The 20063-nt window shown below is 49.3% G+C and overlaps 1 protein-coding gene across 1 annotated transcript in view; it reads left to right on the plus strand.

Annotated features, from left to right (window-relative positions):
- The window catches only part of NFX1 (nuclear transcription factor, X-box binding 1), a 2569209-nt gene that overhangs the window by 2433354 nt on the left and 115792 nt on the right, over positions 1 to 20063 (plus strand). The window lies entirely within an intron of this gene.

Consider the following 20063-nt stretch of genomic DNA (forward strand, 5'->3'; position numbering starts at 1 on the left):
AGTTCACGCCGCCCGCCAAGAAACCAACGTTCTTCGAAGAGAACTGATCTTGTCCAAAGAACGAACCTATGACCTGGCTAAACAGCTTTTGCAGAATCAGGCTGGACAAACACCATTACCTGCTTCCGGGAGAGAGTCCACTCCTATGGCTTCCACTAACCCGGTGCAAATTAACCTGCCGGGAAACATGCCTTTGGCCCCACCTGAACGTTTTGCGGGGGACCCCAAGAAATACGTTGTTTTCATGAACCAATGTCGTTTACACTTTTTATGTAGACCTGGGGCCTTCCCTAATGACCAAACTAGGGTGGCTTTTGTTTTATCGTATCTCAGCGGCTGTGCAGCCGATTGGTCTATTCCGTTGGTAAATCAAGACGATCCTATCCTTCGTAACTTTCAACGCTTCCAGGCTAGTATGGAGAGATTATTTGCCCGGCACGCCCAGAGTGAGGCCTTGGATAACGAACTTCTATCTTTGCGTCAAGGGAACCAAGACCTCCTATCTTATATCGCCACATTTAACACACTGATCGTGGAAACTGGGTGGCCTGAGAATAAAAGAATCACCTTGTTTCATCGAGGACTTCGTGGAGAGCTAAAAGACATTCTGGCTCAAATTGTGAATCCACCCCAACTCTGTGAGGAATACATTGATTTAGTGATCCAACTTGATCATAGACTCCAGAATAGAAAGACTGATCGGACTAGATTTGAAACTCGGGCTTTGGTAAAAACCCACGCAAACCCCAAGAGTACCGACACTTCGGAGCCAATGCAAATCAGGGGAGTAAAAGGACCCCTAACGCAGAAAGAACGAGAACGAAGACGGCAAAACCAGTTATGCCTCTATTGCGGAGAGTCTGGACACTTTCTACGAAATTGCCCGGTAAACCACCCAAGAAGGTGGTTGGAGCCACAGACCAAAACCTTCCAAAATCTGATTCGGGAAACGATCAAGCGTAGAGGTCCACTTGCCGAGCGTGAAGACAAACTCCTTGACCTCGCATTTCATCATGCCAATGACCCTCGTGGATCCAAAGCAGCCTCAACGATTACATGGCATAAAGGCCTATCTCGACAGTGGGGCTATTGGGAACTATGTTGATCTTGAATTGGCTTCCAGGATTGGTCTCCCTCTCCGACCAAAAATCACCAAAGATGTCATTACTACGGTTGATGGGACCGAAATTGCCTCTGGGCCGGTAACAAATTCTACCACAGAAATGACACTGGTTGGCCAAGATGGTCATAGGGAAACCATAGTGTTCGACGTAATCAAGGCTCCACAATTTCAGGTAATCTTGGGGATCCCTTGGTTAGAAGCACATAATCCTCGAATTGACTGGCGAGCAAAGAGTATCACCTTTCCTAACTGCAGACAGACTTGTTATTCCGGAAATCCACAAGTGGGTCTAGCCTCAGTAACCTCTGTGTCAGCACAACTACCACTTGAGTATCAGGACTTTCAGGACGTTTTTCAAAAAGAACAGGCCAACACCTTACCACCTCACCGGCCATACGATTGTCAAATTGATCTGGTACCCAATGCTCAACCGCCTTGTAGTAGGATTTATGCCCTTACCGAACCAGAGAATCTTCATTTACGCCAGTATTTGGATCAGTATCTTTCCAATGGGTTTATTCGCCCGTCAAAGTCACCGGCTTCTTCAGCTTTGTTCTTCGTGCCGAAAAAGGAAGGCGACCTTAGAACATGTATTGACTATCGCGCCTTAAATCAGATAACAGTTAAGAATCAATACCCCCTGCAACTGATCCCTGAACTCCTCGACCAGGTGAAAGATGCCTGCATCTTTACCAAGCTGGATTTAAGAGGGGCTTACCATCTGGTGCGCGTCAGAGAAGGCGATGAATGGAAAACGGCCTTCCGCACCAAATACAGACTCTTTGAATACCAAGTGATGCCCTTCGGGTTGTGCAACGCACCTGCTGCCTTCCAGTATTTTATGAATTACATCTTTCGAGAACTCATAGATGTTTGTGTCATCATATATATTGACGACATCCTAGTGTACTCTTCCTCGGAATCTGATCACCCAAAACATGTTAAGGCCGTCCTGGAGAAACTACGCCAGCACAAACTATTTGCAAAGCTCGAAAAGTGCATTTTTCACGTCACGGAGGTTGAGTTTCGTGGTTTCGTCCTGACGCCAAAGGGAGTTCGAATGGACTCACGGAAAGTGGATGCGATCCTCAAATGGCCATCCCCTAGTTCTGTGAAAGGGGTTCAGAGCATGCGTGGTTTTGCCAATTTCTATCGAAGGTTTATCCCGGAGTTTTCTCGAGTGGTTCAACCCATCACAGCCCTCTTACGGAAAAAACAAACGCTTCGAATGGACTACGGAAGCAGAACAAGCATTTCAGGAACTAAAAACTAAATTCACCTCCGCGCCCGTGTTAAAACATCCCCCTCCAGATCTCCCTTACGTTGTGGAAACTGACGCATCTAGTTTAGCCATGGGAGCGGTTCTATCACAGAGGGACCCAGTCTCGAACCAACTGCATCCTGTGGCCTTTTGGTCCAGAAAATTCTCAGCTCCAGAAGTTAACTACACAATCACAGATAAAGAACTATTAGCTATCAAGTCAGCTTTCAAGGCTTGGCGTCATTACCTTCTCGGCGCAAGACATACTGTTACCGTAATTACAGACCACAGGAATTTGCAATACTTAAAAACGGCCAAAGCTCAATCCTCACGCCAACTCCGTTGGGCCCTGTTCTTTGCAGAATTTGACTTTGTGATCACCTATAGCCCCGGCTGCAAGAATGGCAAGGCGGACGCACTATCTCGAATAGGAATGGGCGATTCTACCCCAACTCTAGATCCAGTTCCGATTATTCCCGAACAGAGAATTTTGGGGGTGATCTCCTCACAAACTCTAGAGGATATTCAAACTAGAGTTAAATTGCTTTTCGACGCTGCAGCCTTGCAAGAATGGAGCCTGAAAGATCCCAGATTTTCAATTAATAACGATTTATCTTATTTCCAGGGACGACTGTTCTTGCCTCAAAAGGATTTGCAAGATCTCGTTATTGCCCATCATCATGAGACACTAATGGAAGGACACCCGGGCATCGCTAAGACTGAAGAAAAAATTAAAAGGTATTTCTGGTGGCCCTCCTGGCGAAAGGATATAAAATCTTTCGTGATGACATGCGCAGTGTGCACCCAAAATAAAAGTCAAAAGCAAAAACCAGCCGGTCCGTTACATCCCACCTGCACCTTGGCACACTTTATCGCCGGATTTTATAACTGACCTACCTCCTTGTCATGGATTTAATACTATACTGGTAATTGTAGACCTCTTCTCCAAGATGGCCCATTTTATTCCCTTGAAAGGGCTGCCTTCAGCCTCCACCCTAGCCAAGGAATTTCTTGAGAACGTCGTTCGTCTACATGGTTTTCCATCCATATTAATCTCCGATCGGGGAAGCCAGTTTATTTCTCGGTTCTGGAAGAGATGTTGCTAAATGGCACAAGTTGATGTGCGTTTATCTACCAGCCACCATCCTCAGACTGACGGCCAAACCGAGAGAACAAACGAGACATTGGAACAGTACTTACGGTGCATGTTGCATCAATCAGAATATAATTGGAAAGACATTTTATGGATTGCTGAATACACGTACAACAATTCTGTGCATTCAGGAATTGGCCAGACTCCTTTTTATACCTTATTTGGCCACCATCCCAGAACTTCGGATCTTGAACCACCTCAAGGCCTTGAAATGCCCACCGTGGATAACTTACATGCCACCATAACCCGAGCCTTCAAAGAAGCCAAGACTCATTTACAGCAGGCCAAGGACAAATATAAGGAAAATGCTGACTTACATCAGAGCGAAGTACCTCCTTACCAAGTTGGAGATCAAGTGTGGCTCGCGACTAGACATCTACCACTTAAAGGCCCGCAAACTTTTAACCCAAGATAAATAGGGCCTTATCCAATCAAGGCTGTAATCAACCCGGTAGCCTTCAAACTCGATCTGCCCCCCAACATGCAAATCCATCGGTTTTCCACGTATCACTGTTGAAACCTGTACAACCCGGAACCAGGCTACTCAAGCCACCAGAACCAATCCCAGTAGATGGGGAACTGGAATTCGAAGTTAAAGACATATTCAATTCTAAGATGTCCAAGTCAAAGGTTTTTTACCTAATTGATTGGAAAGGATATGGACCTCAGGAGAGATCTTGGGAACCAAGCGATCATATACATGCACCTCGTCTAATACAAAAATGTCATCGTAAGTTTCCACACAAACCAAAGCCTCCGGACAGTACGTCCTTGGGGGGAGGTACTGTCATGATGCCTACCTCCAAGGGGCCAGACAGGGCCCGGCACCCTCAGAGGCAGGCAACATGTATACTAGGGAAGTCCCAGCCACCCCAGATAGGGACTCTTTGGACTCAGTCCTGGCTCCGTTGGCGTCAGGTTCATAAGGGATAACAGTCCTGGCACCATTGGTGCCAGGCTCATAAAAGATATGGAAGAAATAGTGTTTGGTGCAAACTTACCTGGCAGACCATGCTGCAATTTCCTTACCTGGCAGATCATTCTACAACTTGCAGATGAAAAAGGAACTACTTAACCACACGGGAGTGGCTGGTGGCAGGATACATACCTTCAGTGGGAGGATACATACCTGGGACTACTTGAAAGGCTATTTAAGCCACCCCCAGACAGCAAACCACGCTTCGCGTTGTTCTGCTCATAGCAGCTGGACGCTCACCGTGCCTGCTCCTGCTCCAGTCCTCGACCACGCCTGCCAGCATCCTGGAAACACCTAAGGATAGAAAAGGGAAGAAGAAACAGGTGAAAACAAACCTTACCTGTTAAAGCTGCATTCCGGATTCAGCGCGCCAACCTTCCTGCAAAAAGACATCATTTTAAAAACTCACCGCGTCGCATACATCTCAGCGCACTTCTCTTACCTGCACGTGGTGCCTTCGGCTCTGCGACGCCCATCCGGATCTCCTGCAGCATTCCAGCACCTACGGGGAGACGAAGAGAAGAAAGCAAGGTGAGAAGGGGAAAATAACCAAGAAGCACTTACCCGCCAAGCTAATTCTTCTTACCTTCGGGTCGATGCCATTCCTTGGGCATTTCAGTACCCCGGCCCCTATGGGGAAAAAGCAAACATCACATTAGTGAATGCAAGAACCGTAGCAAACAAACTATTTTAAACTCACCAGCTTACAGGTCGGACTCGGCTTCTGCTTCGTACCGGCTCCATTTCTTCGGCATTCTCGAACTCCGGCCCCTAAGGAAAAAGAGACAGGAAAAAACAGTAGTGGGCCTACACCAAAACTCACCTGAAATCAGGTTTTCGACGGAAACCGCCCTCAGCCCGGAGTCTTCCATTACCTGCAAAAGAGAAGAGGAACAGTTTAGACTCAAGCTTGCCATAAACATTTACGGTACTTACCAGAACAGACAAGCGAACTCGAACTTACTATCCAGTGACGTAACTGGATCCCAACGCGCCCCTGCATCAGAAGCAGGATGGAGAGCTCGCCTTTTCAATCCCTAAGGTGAGTCTCCACAGGGAATTACAGAAGAGTTGCAAGGAGGGTGAGAAGGGGAACGGGAGATCAACACAAAACCCGCAGAGTATTAACCCTTCCTTTTCGCTCACAGAAGGGTATTCATCCGAGCCAGACAAGCCGGATTTGGGAACCCAGCCCACTCCATCTTCAGGGTGCTGAACATCTCCTTCGAAGAGGCCACTGCCGTCCATTCCGCGCCCGCGCCTCTGTGGGAACCAGGCGAGCGTTACAGTATTGGAAAATGGGCGATAGTTAGCTGGACAAGAAGGATCAGCTGTGGGTTTCTTGAGAAGAGGATGCGCAAGGGAGTGCTTCAGAGAGGAGGGGGAAGGATCCTGAGGCAAAGGAGTGGTTCCAAAAATCAGCAAGGGCTGGAGCGAGGGTGTCAATCTGGTCCTTGATGGTTTTAGAGGAACAGGGATGAACCTGTTTTGACAAGGCTTTCATAGATCACACTTGTCTAGCGACCTTGTCAGGGGAGAAAAGAGGAAAGGTCGAGAAGGATGGTTGGGGTGGTGGCTAAAGGAGGGTCAGCAAGCACAGATGGCGAGGGGAAAGGAGGGGTGGGGGTGGAGAGAGTGGACAGGATGTCCTGGGTTTTTTAAATGAAGTAAGAGGCAAGGGCATTGCAAAGAGCCTGGGAGGCAACAGAAGGGGTAGAGACTGCAGCAGGGTTGGCCAGCTGCTTGCATATTTTAAAGAGTTCGACCGAGTTGTTAGATGCCGCAGAGACACAAGCTTGAATGTGGACTCTCTTCTTGGTGAGGACAGAGTGTCAGTATTGCCTTTGTAGCAGGCGACAGGCCAGTTTATCAGAGGATGAACAGGAAGCCTGCCATTTCCTCTCAGCCGCCCTACACTTACGTTTAAGTGTAGCTAGGTCGGAGTCATACCAGGAATTGCACTTGGCTTTGGACTTCAAACAGATCTTCATGACCAGGGGCAAGAGTGTGAGTGTAGTGTCGCATGCTCACAAGACCAGCAGTGGAACGGAGGGAGAACTCAAAGTGTTGGAACAAGAGAGCGAGCGGGGTCATTTGGAAGACGAACGAAGGGAGAGAGGCAGCGGACGGCGCCCATGTCCCCTAATCCCCTTTACATATGTTATTTACTTAGAAATACAAAGTTATATATTACCATAAACTATCCCCAATAAAGCCCTTTGACTTAACTTGTAATCCGCGTCCGCCCATGCTTCACATAGGCTTCCTGCTGTCGGGCTCAAGCCTCCTTTCCTTCCACTGTCGAAGACTTTCGAAACTGCAGGGATTTTTCTCTTACCTCGTCATGACCACTTCGAAGTTAAAACGTCCCTTTTTCTGTACTAAACCAAGGCCTCTTGGTAAATGTAGTTTCGAGCACAGTACTTATGTCAAAGTTCAAAGATATCTCTCACGTCCAGGTTTCCCTCTGCCAGGATCAAACCTAACTGTTGAAATCTTGCATTTTAGTGTATTTCTCTTCATGCCGCTTCTACGGCATCAGACATTTCACAGAGACTTTCGATAGGGCATCTTCTTTCGCTGGACCACTCTGCTACTTTGTATCTTTAATTTACAGTTCTTTACACTGCTTTGCTTTCTCTAGCATTTTATTGGCACACACGTAACCTTCATTCATCAGATACTGTTGCTATCAACTTTCATTTAACACAGACCGGACTTTCATTACTTTCATCAACTTACAGGCCGTGTTTATTCATTTTCTTCTCTGTGGTTTTGATCCTGAAGTCAAGGATATGATATGATTGTTTATTTATTTAGCTCCTATACACAATGTGTTTCAAAGCGCTTCAAGGCAAGTAAGGGAACAAGGGAAAATGCAATGATATTCTTACAGGCCATGAACAGTAAGGATATGAAATTAACTATCGTACTCGGCCTGACAATATTTCAGATAGTGCAAGAGCGAAGACATAGCTAAGGGAGGGAGGGAGGGGGAGAGTGGGAAGGAAATGGAAACAGACAGGCGACTACCGTACTAGGCCTGATGAAATTTCTGGTAGAGCCGGAGAAAGTAAAAGGTGAGAGAGAGGGGTGCAGAAAGGGAGGGGAGGATCAAAACAAGCGACTATCGTACTAGGCATCACAAAATTTCAGACAGTTCTGGGGGGTTGGGAGGGACAAATAAGGGGAGGGGAGAGGTGACGGACCAGGTTGCTATCATACTAGGTCCAGGACAATTCTGATAGAGTAAGTGCATAGAAGACAGTAAGGGGAATAGGGGAGGAGATAGGAAAAGGGAGAAAGGTAGAGGAGGGAAGAACATAGAATAAGCAGTCAAAAATAGTGGAGAAGCAAGAGGGGAGAGCAAATACAATTGCAGAAGTCAGTAGTAACACAACGTTGCAAGCTTGGATACAAGATGAAGATGGGAACAGAATAATTTAGGGCCACCATGAGAAAGGGTGACGTACCGTGGATTAATGAAGTTCATAAAAGTCAAAGTCAGCATTGGCCACAAGACGGTGATGGTGAAACCAGAATGTATCAGGACAGACTCCTGCAGACGAAGGCTGGAGGGAGGAGGGGGAGCAGGATAGAAGAATCAAGCCAAACAGTCAACACCTGTGTGCGAGAAGGGGGGGGCACAAGGGAACATCACGGGGGGGACCAGAGGGTTAGGGATGGCCTGTGGGGACAGAGGGAGTGGAATAAACACATGTTGGTGCCTGCTTACCGCCTGTCTGAGCAGGGGTTCCTTATGATCCGAACAGGTCCAAGCAGAAATTGCCCTTTTCTTCGACTGCCCTTTCGCTTGGGACGCCCGGTCGAGAGACGACCTTGATCTAAGAGTTAAGAGCAGGAAGGAAGAGGCAGGGCTAAGGAGGTGGGCGGTGCTTAGGACAGCTGACCCAAGATCCACTTGCACCTGCTCCCCATCTGCAAAGGAAAAGAGGCTGGAGGGCTCCTTAAGTAGGGAAAAATAGCAGCAACCAGGAAGGCACCAGGTGGGCGGGGCTTAGGTCAGGTGACCAAGATCCACTTGCACCTGCTCCCGATCTGCAAAGGAAAAGAGGCTGGAGGGCTCTGTAAGTAGGGAAAAAGAGCAGCAACCAGGAAGGCACCAGGTGGGCGGGGCTTGCTAAGTGTGGAAAAAGAGCGGCAACCAGGAAGGCACCAGGTGGACAGAGCTTGCTAAATGGGGGGAAAAGAGCAGCAACCAGGAAGGCACCAGGTGGGCGGGTCTTAGGCCAGGGGACCAAGATCCACTTGCACCTGCTCCCCATCTGCAAAGGAAAAGAGGCTGGAGGGCTCTGTAAGTAGGGAAAAAGAGCAGCAACCAGGAAGGCACCAGGTTTGTGGGGCTTAGGCCAGATGTCCAAGATCCACTTGCACCTGCTCCCCATCTGCAAAGGAAAAGAGGCTGGAGGGCTCCTTAAGTAGGGAAAAAGAGCAGCAACAAGGAAGGCACCAGGTGGGCTCGACTTGCTTAATGGGGGAAAAGAGCTGCAGCCAGGAAGGCACCAGGTGGGCGGTGCTTGCTAAGAGGGGAAAAAGAGCGACAACCAGGAAGGCACCAGGTGGGTGGGGCTTGCTAAGTCGGGGAAAAGAACGGCAACCAGGAAGGCACCAGGTGGGCAGGGCTTAGGCCAAGTGACCAAGATCCACTTGCCCCTGCTCCCCATCTGCAAAGGAAAAGAGGCTGGGGAGCTCCTTAAGTAGTGAAAAAGAGCAGCAACCAGGAAGGCACCAGGTGGGCGGGGCTTGCTAAGTGTGGAAAAAGAGCGGCAACCAGGAAGGCACCAGGTGGACAGAGCTTGCTAAATGGGGGGAAAAGAGCAGCAACCAGGAAGGCACCAGGTGGGCGGGTCTTACGCCAGGGGACCAAGATCCACTTGCACCTGCTCCCCATCTGCAAAGGAAAAGAGGCTGGAGGGCTCTGTAAGTAGGGAAAAAGAGCAGCAACCAGGAAGGCACCAGGTGGGCGGGGCTTAGGCCAGATGTCCAAGATCCACTTGCACCTGCTCCCCATCTGCAAAGGAAAAGAGGCTGGAGGGCTCCTTAAGTAGGGAAAAAGAGCAGCAACAAGGAAGGCACCAGGTGGGCTCGGCTTGCTTAATGGGGGAAAAGAGCGGCAGCCAGGAAGGCACCAGGTGGGCGGTGCTTGCTAAGAGGGGAAAAAGAGCGACAACCACGAAGGCACCAGGTGGGTGGGGCTTGCTAAGTCGGGGAAAAGAACGGCAACCAGGAAGGCACCAGGTGGGCAGGGCTTAGGCCAAGTGACCAAGATCCACTTGCCCCTGCTCCCCATCTGCAAAGGAAAAGAGGCTGGAGAGCTCCTTTAGTAGTGAAAAAGAGCAACAACTAGGAAGGCACCAGGTGTGCAGGACTTTACTAAGTGAGGATGATACCAGAACTACCGTTGCACCTCCCCAACTCTTCCGTTCACCCAGGAGGTTGGCTGGTATCTTTAAATCACAAGAGATGTGTATCTTCTCTCTAGCTGGGCTTCCTTGCGCAACCTTCAAGACCTTCAGAGGTAACAAACTCTAGCAGGGGTGTCCAAGGTTTCTACGTACCTCAGTTCCGTCCCTCAGCCTGTCACTCTGCTCCGCCTGGTTCGCCATTGCCCTGGAAAAACTGCTCCTTCTCGTGCACCACCTTGCTCAGAGTATGTCTGTGTTCCACCTTTTAACCATGTGGGGAGAGCTAATAGGTACCAGCTGTATGTAATTAAGATCAAGGGCCTGACCCTGCCTGATCTTATTAGTGGGTACACAATTCTACAATAACAAATAATCGGGGTGAGTGAAACCACACAATTTCACAGTTGAACAACGTACAAGAAAACCATTGTTCGAATGGATTGTGTCCTCCAACATATTCCACATCTTTGACATGTAATGTCCACAGCTGTGCTGCTTCAGAAATTTTTCGGCAGAGGGCATCCTGCATCAATGGCTTCAGGTTGATATCCCTCGAGGGCCTCCGTCGAGGGTGACTTCATCGGATGTTATAAGTAGGACGCACAGGTCCTGTAGCCTCAGTTCAGTTTTTTCCACAAACGTGTTTGCTTCGAGAACTCGGTGCGCCACGTGTTATCGTCTTCGATAATGTCTTCATCGACCCCTCCGACCCCGCGTTCGGGCTATAAGAAGTGCAGGGACTGTAAATCCAAGATGTCTATCACGGACCCGCACTGTTAGGGAAAATTCTCCTTCTAGGGCTAATTTCCCTCACCTAGTGAGTCCCCCAGCAGCTTTGCTGGATTTCTGGAGTTTATTTTTTTCTACCTGGTAAGAGTGTACATCTTTTTCCACTCTTACATGTGTTTTGGCCTTTGTGTTTTTACTCTTTGTGTGATCTTGGGCACTGGAGCACACCACTACAGGTGCCCCTGTTCTTGTATGGGTTACACAGCACCTTTATTGTAGTAACCCAGAGTTGTCTTTTAGACTTCCCTCTGACTCCATTTTGCTGGGGCTGACTACTGTCCCCCAGAGAAAGGTAAAGTTGCCATTTACTTTACATAGTAATTTTTACCAAAGACCCAGTACACCCCATCTTACATGGAGTACTGGAAAGGGCTAATCTGTACCCCTTTTCTGTCTGTACCTCCCTGAGCATTGTTTTGCTCTTTTAACATCTAGACTTGGCTGGTGGCTGTAGTATCTACCCTAACCTTTCTACCGCGATTATATCAGATAAACGTGGTAATGTTCTTGGCTATTATATTAGCCTCGAACATAAACCCGCTTGACCAAATTGTCTTTCTTTTGGCTCCGGTTGGGTTTATTTGCCATTTCTTTTTGTTAAAGTCCTTCTTGTGTTTTACTTTGTGCGGCAAGCTAGGTTCACCTTCTTTGTTCACCGTCTTTTTGGCGGGCTTCTGCAGAGAAGCCCTCCTCAAGGTGCCTGGGTGTCTAGGTGGGCTGAATGTGAGGGAGGGGTGTAGTCACCCCCTGCACAGGGTATCCTAGGAAACCCAAGTCGCACTTTGCCATGATTGGCTGAGGTGGTTGTCCTGCAAGGCCAACCCCCCTGCTGCGTATTTGACAACCTGGCTGTGTGAATGGTGTTTTGCGCATAAAAGGCAGGTTTCTTGGGCTAGAAGTCAGTCGCCTCTGGATCTACAAGGAACCAAAGAGAAGCGGAGAGAAAGACAGCTGCTGCAACTACCCTGTCCCGGTGAAGCCCTGCTGCAGTCCTGAGCTATCTACCCTTCGATGACTAAGAGAAGATCCAGTCTTGAGTCTTCTTCCCTTGAGCTTGGTGGGGATAACCAGCTCACCTTCTTCAGCCAGAGATCTCCGCCGTGGTCGAAATCGCTGCACAGTGCTGTAGTGCTCCGGATAGCCACCTGCTGAGCCTCTCATGTTTTTAAGACGCACACCTTTTCGTTGGCGCTTCTGCCGGCTTCTTCCCTGCGTGGTGCAGACCCCCTTCAGACGTCCTCCTTCACAACGAAGCTTCAGGAATCGTGGGTCTGTGGGAAACCAACAGGAACAACTGCCAGGGCTCCAGCTGCATCATGGAAACAGGGTACTGTGTTCTACTCGAGGAAACTGGGTGAACCCCTTTTCTTCATCGGCAAGGCTCGTCCTTGTCTTCCCTCCTTCTTATAACTTTTGCTTCCGAACATTGACAATATTCAAGTACTCTTGGGCTATACGGAATCGTGAACTGTCTAACGGTGTGATCTTCGGCACAGGCCTCCAGTGTCATCTAAACCTGGCTCCGGCCCTTTGACTTTTGAACTCCTGTTTCTGAGTGTTTCTCGATACTGTCTGCCTAACCTAAATATTGCCTGTGATTTTTGCCTCTGTTAGGGAGAATTCTCTCTTTAGGCTGAATTTCCTAACCTACTGAGTCCGCCAGCAGCTTTGCTGGATTTCTGGAGTTTGTTTTATTCTCCTGCCAAGAGTGAGACTCTTTTTCTCCCACTCTTGGACATGATTTATGGTGTTCCTTTGACTGTTAATGTGTTTTATGGGCTATGGGGTCCTTTACTCCATAGGGTCTCATGTGTTTGTACTATGTGTGTTACACAGCACCCTCCGTGCAGTAACAAAGGGGTGTCATAGTGACACCCCACCATAGACTCCATACTCTGGGACTACTGTCTCCCAGGGCATGTAAAGTCACCATTGGCTTTACTAGTCCCAAATTATGAACAGAAACCAGTACAAACCATCATATTGTGGACATACTGGTCGGGGCAATTCGATTGCCCCGGGGTGTTAGTCGAGGGGGCACGTCTCCGTCCCCCCTGATCGAGTTTTGGCTGGTGGCAGTGGAAACTACTTTTTATATTCAACCGCGATTATTTCCCTATGGGATTTTCCCATTGTTCGAGGCTACCAACTTTAATTATTTAATTCTCATAGCCTCGAACATACCACTGGTTTATTTATTTAATATTAATTCGCCGGTTGGTATTTTTTGCCAGGACTCGATTCTAAAATGGCGTTTGTGTTCTCTTCTGTGACTCCAACCCAAGCCGAGCCCTTTGTTCCACTTTTTGGCGGGCTTCTCCACAGAAGCCTCCAAAAGTGGTTCCACTCTCTGGGTACCACAGGGGGTGTGGGAGGGGGTTTAGGCACCCTGGGCTGAGTTACCTTGGTAACTCAAGTCGCACTCTCGTCTGATTGGCCTAAATGGTGAGCCGGCCGGCTCCCCACTTAGCATGTTTGATTGACAGCTAGGCTGAGTGAATGGGGGTATGCTGCATAAAAGCAGGGCTTTGGGGACTGGAACTTCAGAAGTCGCAACAGGACCTGAGAATCCGACGAGGGAGAAGTTGAGCCGACCTACCACGACAACACCACCGGTGGAGCCCTGCGGAACCGACTCACCACTTCCCGACGACAGAGAAGATCTCCCGGCTGGAGAGGCTTCTTCCCCTGACTGGTGGTCACAACCAGTTTTCCTTCTTTCTTTGCACCCCAGCTCGGTTTGTGGTCGAACTGCCCGTGCCAAGCACCACGGCGGCCGGATAGCCACTCACCCCTGAACCGCGAATCAACGAACCGCTCCTTGTACCTGAGACTCTGCGGCTGGTTTCTTCCCTGGCAGTGCAACGGACTCCTGTCTTCCTCCCCAACGAGATCCTCTCTTCCCCCGGACGAAGCACCGACTTGCATCCGCTGCCAGGAACAACTGCCCCCGCTGGAGTGTTCCTACCACTTTAAGGTACCGTGTCCGCCAGGCCTCCCTTTCTAAAGATTGCTACAAGGTAATAATAACCACTTAACCTTCTGGACCCTCTAACTGGTCCCTCTCTTTGATCCAACTCCTTTTTTAACCGTTACAAGACTTTTGTGCACTGCAACCGTGTGACCTTGGACACATTTCGTTTGGATCCTCTCAAGCGGATCCGGCCTACTGACTCTGAATTCCTAGTGTTACTTTGCCTTCCTCCCTTGTTGTGTTCGTGAAAAAGTGTTGGGATCTGTTTCAATTTATTCTCTGTTTTTCTCTCCCTTTTTTTAAAACAAATTATTAGAGTGCCATCTACATTAAGCGCTCACCGCTGTCTGAAAGTAAGTGGGGCTTTACCTAAAACTTGTCTAATATTCTTTTAAGGGAGTGTATATCTTTTAGTGACCGTGTTTTTGAATTGCTTAATATTAGTGCCTGTGTGTTTTTCTAGATGTGGTTTTAAATAAATAATTATATCTCTTTTACCCCAAGCCCTGGTCAGTGTTTACTTGTTCTATTGTGTTCTCTTGACCTATTGTGAATACTCTGTATACTGCCTAACTCTTCTTGAGGGAAGTCTGACTGCTCAGCCACAGCTACCAAGTGGATCAATGTGGTACAGACTGCTACCAAGTGGGTTTACTGCCAAACACCTGTAGTCCTAAATCTTTTGCAGTGGTCCCAGAGGGAACTGCACAGGTTTCTGCCTAACAGCCTCCAACTCCCTCTGGGTATCTCAGGTGCTAAGTGTGTTTTTACCTCGGTAGCATTTCATGTCACAGATACGCGTTTCTTTAGTAGACCGAAATGTCAAAAAGTGATTGCAACCGTATCCGCTGTATCGTGTTTTGTTCATAACACCGGTTCATTCGAACACAGGGTACTTACCTTGAGACTTACGGTACAAAGGGTGTCCGGTCATAATTAAAAAAAAAAAAATCTCGAAAGACAAAAATGCCGAAAAAATAATATTGGAAAAAAAAGTCGAATTGGTTAGTTGTATATTTAACGTGTGGTTTTGTTTAAAGTTTAATAGAGGTGTTTTGTTTATAACTGATGGTTTAAAAATAAATGTACTTATGTTTTACCCAAAACCTTGAGTCAGTGTTTGCTTGAGTCACAGTAATTGTGGTCCCTTTGGGTAATCTCTGGTACTGCTCATATACTCTTGAGATGTGCCTGGCTGCTCTGCTACTGCTACCACTATAACTTAGTAGTACAGGCTTGTGGCAAAGGTAAAACTTGTATTACCACCTGTAGTTTTAATTGTCTGTAGTGGTCCCTAAGGGCACTGCACAGGATTCTGCCTAACAACCGTATCTGCTTATGGTGTCTGGGCGAGAGTCACGACACTGACGACTGCTCGAAATGTCAGTCACTTACTGCCAAGGCCTTGCGGGAGCGTAAGGGGAAGTTGCAGGTAGGTCGGTTGTCCAAACCCAGTACATCTAAAAATCTACCGGTCTATCCACCGACGACTCGAGGGGTGACTCTCCCCGTTGGACAAAATCCAGGGGATCTCGTTCCTGGAGTGGTTCGCGCAACTCGTCCTCGTCGAGGCACTCCGTAAGCGGCGCCACCAGTCGCCTTCCCTGTCCTCGACAGATGATGGCTCCGTGACGAAAGTGGCTTGCCCCACTAAATCCTCTACCCCGGAGAAGTGGGAGGCATTCACGGAGAAGATGTTAGAGATTTTTCAATCTCAGGGCACTGCACCTTTGGTTGAACCCGGCGGGGTTCGGTCTCGGTCCATGCTCACACGCCTTCGGGCCCAAGTGGTCGCCGCGATAAACATCTGGAACTGTTGAGGTACCATTCGGACAAAGCTCGGGAGATTGTCAGAGACGTGCCAAATCCAGGTCACAGTCTTCGTCCCCGACGAAACGGTCGAAAGCGTGGTAGGTGTCGAGGAAGGTGTCAACGCCATCAGCGCCGAGCCTGTCGGGCGCTGACGTTGGGGCCTTGTCCTCGACCAGGCCCTCGGAGCCCTCAGCGCCACTGTCGCCGCCGACGCCATCGGGGCCTACGGGTCTGAATGTGCCTGTGGAGGCCCCTAGGGCTGTTCCTCCGAGGAAAGTTCTGTCCAAGTCTGTGAGGCCTACACTTGACTCCAGGTCGACTCTTGTTCCAAGGAGGGAATTTTCTCATTCTCTACAAGATATTTATGAGGATGATGAGGTTGAGTTGGAGCCTTTTAATACCTGGGGATACTCCTGAAGCTCCGGAGTTGGTCTTTTCAGAGGATAGTCAGTTGGAAGACCTGCGTCATTCTGTGCATGATGCCAGTGGCCTGGACACGTCTCCAGAGATGGAGTTTGGCAGGCCAGAGCCTGGGGCTCATCCTGAATCTTCCTATAGGAAGTTGATGTCGAGGGTGACGGCGTACCCTGTGGTGGTCCGGCCCTCCAGTTGAATTTGTCAGGATGACCTAACTGTTATTTTGGATCAGTGTCCGTCCACTCACCCGGTGTTGCCTTTTCACATGGTATTACAGAAAATGGTTGCTGCTGCTTGGAACACCCCGGAGTCTCTTCCGGCGGTCAACAAGTCGTTGACTAAGAATACCGCCCTTCTAGTAGCGACCCCTGCTGCCTATTTACTCACCCCACTCCTGAGAGTTTGGTCGTTCAGGCGGCCATGGCCACCTCGAGGCAGGCGGCGTAACCTACCATCCCTCCAGATAGGGACGACAAATGCTTCGATGGATTGGCGCGCAAGGTATTTTCGGCTGGGAGTATGGCCCTTAAATCGGCCAACTCCACCTGTGCCTTGGCCAAGTTTTCGCACACTCTGTGGAATTGTGTCTCTTTAGCGGCTGAGCATATTCCCGAGGGGGAAGAGAAGGATGGGTTCCTTGTTATCGTGCAGGATGGCAAGGATGCCATGTGTGAATCCCTTCAGTCCGGCTTGCACGGCAGATAGTGTTAGCCGGTCCATGGCTGCGAGCACCGTGATACGCCGGTTTGCATGGTTGCGGAAGTCAGGATTTGCACCGGATGTGGAGAACCGCCTTCTCAACATGCCCTTTGACGGTGCTCATTTGTTTGGCAGCAAGGCTGACGAGAGCCTTGAGAGGTTGCAGACCTCCGAAGCTGCTGCTAAATCTTTGAGCGGAGCTGTGCGTCAACCTCTGCCTTTTCGTCCTAGGTGACAACAGTGGAGGGGTTCCTTTCATTACTACTCCTACTTTGATAGAGCGAGGGGAGCAGGCAGTCAAAGGGGCTTACGTAAGGGTCCTCAAGGTGGACGAGGACGTGGTTCCAAAGCCGCTGAAGCAGCTACCTCTTTGCAATCAGGCGCTGCTGCAGCTGCTCCGAAACAACTATAAGACTAGGACTCATTGTTCGCTGGTTGGGTGCAGACTGTCTCAGCATCTAGAAGAGTGGCGAGCCATTACTTCAGATGCGTGGGTTCTGGAAACAATTGCCCATGGCTACTGCCTACCTTTCCTAAATCGGCCTCATGACAATCCACTGGGGAACCTCTCTTTGAAGATTCCGGATCCGCTCGTTGTGCAGGAAATCTTAACTGTGCTGGAGAAAGGTGCTATAGAACTGGTGCCTGTGGCATAGAGGAACAAGTGTTGGTATTCCTCACATTTTTTGATTCCCAAGAAAGACGGAGGACTGAGATCCATCTTGGATTTTCGTCGCTTGAACAACTTCCTCAGCAAGGGCAAGTTCAAGATGGTCACTCTTTCTCAGGTCCTTCAGGCCCTTTGCCTTCAGGATTGGTTGATGTCATTGGACCTACAGGATGCTTATTTTCATGTGCCGATTCATCCAAAGCACAGAAAATACCTGAGGTTCAGGGTTGGCAACTTGCACTTTGTTTTGGGTCCTGCCTTCCGGGTTGACCTCCGCCCGAGGGTCTTCACTAAGCTCATGGTGGTGGTGGCGTATCTCGGGAGAGGGGGGATTCACATCTACCCCTCCCTGGGTGATTGGTTAATCAGGGCAAGTTCTCCCGAACAGGCCTTGGATCATCTCAGCCTCACCTGCCACTCCCTTCACAAGATGGGCTTCTCCCTCAATTTCAAGAAGTCGCACATGACACCTTCGCAGCAGCTCCAGTACATCAGGCGGTGTTGGACATGTCCATGGGGAAGTGCTCGCCACCCAAGGTGAGGGCTCATCACATTGTCCAGATGGTCAAAAAATGTCAACATGCCCAGAGTCTTCCGGCTTTCGAATTCTTAAGGTTGCTCGGCCTCATGGCATCCTGCATTTTTCTAGTGCCAGAGGCCAGACTGCGGATGAGATCCCTTCAATGGGCCCTCAGAACACAGTGGTCTCAATTCTCAGGCAAAATGTCAGATTTCCTTCAGGTCCCGTTCAAGGTCTTACAGGTTATTCTGTGGTGGGCCAGCGAAGGGAATCTGATGAAGGGGGAACCGTTTTGACAATCATGGCCGGAAGTGACAGTAGTGACAGATGCCTCCCTCACAGGATGGGGAGCTCACGTTGATGAGCTGACCGGCAGCTGTCGTTGGTCTCCGTCAGAATCCATACTTCACATAAATCTTTTGGAGCTGAGGGCCATCAGGCTAGCCCTGAAGGCTTTTTTGCCATCTGTGCGCGGGAAGAGTGTCCTGATCATGATGGACAACACAGTGGCCATGCATTACCTCAACACGAGGGGGGGTGTAGCGTCGCTCCCACTGTGCAGAGAGGCAATGCAGCTCTGGTTCTGCGCAATACAGCAAGGAATCTCGCTTTCGGCGGTTCATCTGGCCGGAGAGGAGAATGTGACGGTGGACGCTCTGAGCAGGCAGAGCTGAGTCTCCCATGAGTGGGAGTTGGCTCAGGAAGTCCTTCAGGAGATCTTTGCCCTTTGGGGAACCCCGCAAGTGGATCTGTTCACGACCGGTGCCAACCGGAAGTGCGAGAGGTATTGCTCAAGGGAATCTCCCCCGAGAGGAGCTTAAGGGGACGCGTTCGTCATGGATTGGCAATTCCCACCATTGTACGCGTTTCCTCCAATCCCCGTCATTCCTCAGGTTCTAAGGAGGCTACAGAGGTTCGGGTCCCACATGATCCTCATTGCTTCAGATTGGGCCAGGGGAGCGTGGTCCCCGGACCTTCTAGAAATGTCCATCTGTCCTCCACGTCATCTTGCCCACTGAGAGAGGATCTTCTCTTGCGGGAGTGGGGTCGAGTTCTTCATCCAGAGGTCAAAACTCTCAACCTTCAAGCTTGGTTTCTGAAAGGTTGAGATACAAGGATTGGAACCTCCCGGATGATGTGATGGAGGTGTTGCTTTCGGCCAGGCTTTCAGGAACTAAATCCCTGTACCGTTGCCATAAGTTTTGCGACTTGTGCAGAGGAAACAATGTCGATCCTTTTCAGTGTTCCATTCCAATGGTTCTTTCTTGCTTTCTTTGGCCCACAACGGTCTGTAAGTGGGCACCATTAAAGGTTACCTGGCAGCTCTGTCTATTACCAAAAGGGCTCGTCCGAAGAATATTCTTATTTTAAGATGCCTTTGATTACCCAGTTTCTAAGAGGGCTCACAAATGTCTTCCAGCCGTCCTCTTTTCAGGTGCCGGTTTGGGTTCTGAATCTGGTCTTGAAATTATTGATGGGTGCTCCGTTTGAACCTTTGCACTCTTGTCCTTTGAGACTGATTGCAGTTACATCTGCTCGCAGAGTGAGCGAGTTGCAGGCACTTTCGTCTAAGCCACCCTTTACTGTGTTCCACAGGGATACGGTTGTACTGCGGGTACATCCTTCCTTCCTATCTAAGGTAGTGGCTGAGTTTCATCTGAGCCAGAAGGTGGTACTTCCTGCTTTCTAGCCTCCTCTTCACCCTGGTAAGGAAGAGGAGCGGCTCCATAGGTTGGACCCTAGGAGAGCTTTGAGCTTTTACATTTCTAGGATGTCGAGGGTCCGAGTGGATGGACGACCAACTTTTTGTGGGATTCACTGGACACCGATTGGGCCAGGCTGTTACCAAAAAGACCTTGTCAAGGTGGATTATCCTCACCATTACTGAATGCTACAGATTGGCTGGCAAGGACCCTCCTGAGGAACCCCTCCACATCCACAGCCCTGCAACGGGTAGTTCCTGTTAAGAACCATTTGTGATACTGCAACGTGGCCTTCCATCCACACTTTTGTCGAGCATTACTCCATGGATACTTTCCATGGTCAAGATATGGCCTTTGTTAAAGCAGTGCTCTATTCTGCCATCTGATTGGGTATATCCAAATTCTTCTCCCTCCTCCACTCACTGATACTGCTTTGGGAGTTTGTCAACGATGTTGAATACGTTGGACACAATCCATTTGAAGAACAAGTTACTTACCAACTGGTAACGTTCTTGAGACTGGATGTTCCTCCAACGTATT

This window comes from Ambystoma mexicanum, chromosome 5q, assembly GCF_040938575.1.
Source record: "Ambystoma mexicanum isolate Mex_15411 chromosome 5q, UKY_AmexF1_1, whole genome shotgun sequence".
Lineage (NCBI taxonomy): Eukaryota > Metazoa > Chordata > Amphibia > Caudata > Ambystomatidae > Ambystoma > Ambystoma mexicanum.